We start from the raw sequence: 1259 nt of genomic DNA on the forward strand, positions 1-1259 counted from the left end.
TGAATCACGACTTGCTAGAGTGCTACGATGCGAGTGTGGCCCCTGAACGGGGTTACATGACACGGCTGCATGCTCTGTGGTACGAGAAACACCCGGAGCTATCGCACTTTTCGCAGCAACGTCTGCGAAACCATGCTGAACTACTCCGAAAAAGTGGCTATGTAATCGGAACGCTCACTCTACCATAGCTAGAATAAGCCGGCAACAGAGAAAGAGAGGCGACGGAGCAGCGGAGGAGGCTGCTGAAACACTCGGACTTGAATTCAGTATTAGGGGTGAGCAAAATGCATCAAATCTTATTTATCTCGAGTACTCACTCCTGAAAGCCCGGATTAAGAAAGCACAAGAGAAAAACGTTCGTGCACAGCTCCTCGATAAGAGGATGCACGGTATCTTCCACAGAAATGTGAAGGATCAGTCAATGTCTTGTGAGCTAACGTTTGCTTTCCTTAAATCGCCCGGATTGAAGTCTGGTACGGAGGGTTTCATTTTTGCATGACAAGACGGTGTCATTTCCACCTTAACATACCGTCGCCACATTTTGAGTTAAGACAATCCTGATGATAGCTGCAGGGCGTGCCATCCACACCCCGAGCATTTAGCTCACATACTATCTAGTTGTCCAACTCACACGGGAACGACCTACATTCAAAGGCACAATGCGGCACTAAGAGTGCTTTATTACCATCTCTGTCACTCTTACGGCATTAACCTTAATATCTCTCCTCTAAATGCTCCTAGGGAAATCGAGTCAATTTTGGAGAATGGGAAGTGCCGCATATACTGGAACTTTATATTCTCGACAATTGTTTCTGTTGCTCACTCGAGGCCTGACATGGTTCTTCTTGACTTCGAGAAGCGAACCATGTTCGTTATGGAATTTTCGGCACCAGCTGACAAAAACATCATAACCAAGGAGAATGAAAAGAAAGAGAGGTATCGAGACCTTATAAGGGAGTTGCAACGATTGTACCCGGAATATTCTGTTAAACTAATCGTCCTTAACATCGGCGGTCTTGAAGGTGCCAAGCTTTAACTTGCTAATGGCCTAAAAAGTATCTCTGCGTGTCAAGAATATGCTAAAACACTTGAGGGAAAAATGCAGAAAGCGGTAGTCCTTGGGTCGCTCCGTGTTCTTAGGGTGCACGAGGCTTTTACTGGATCGTCGTATTGATTCCTTTACAGACTGTAAACACCTATCTCACGGTCGTGAGACGTGGTTGTGGCTGAAATTTTACCGCGATTTCGCTGGGAGCGGG

General features: G+C 46.3%; 1 protein-coding gene across 1 annotated transcript in view; it reads right to left on the reverse strand.

The window, feature by feature from the left end:
• LOC117178905 overlaps window positions 1-1259 on the reverse strand; it is a 128026-nt gene that overhangs the window by 88495 nt on the left and 38272 nt on the right. The gene's annotated exons all lie outside the window — the stretch shown is intronic.

The sequence above is a fragment of the Belonocnema kinseyi genome, chromosome 1 (assembly GCF_010883055.1).
Source record: "Belonocnema kinseyi isolate 2016_QV_RU_SX_M_011 chromosome 1, B_treatae_v1, whole genome shotgun sequence".
Lineage (NCBI taxonomy): Eukaryota > Metazoa > Arthropoda > Insecta > Hymenoptera > Cynipidae > Belonocnema > Belonocnema kinseyi.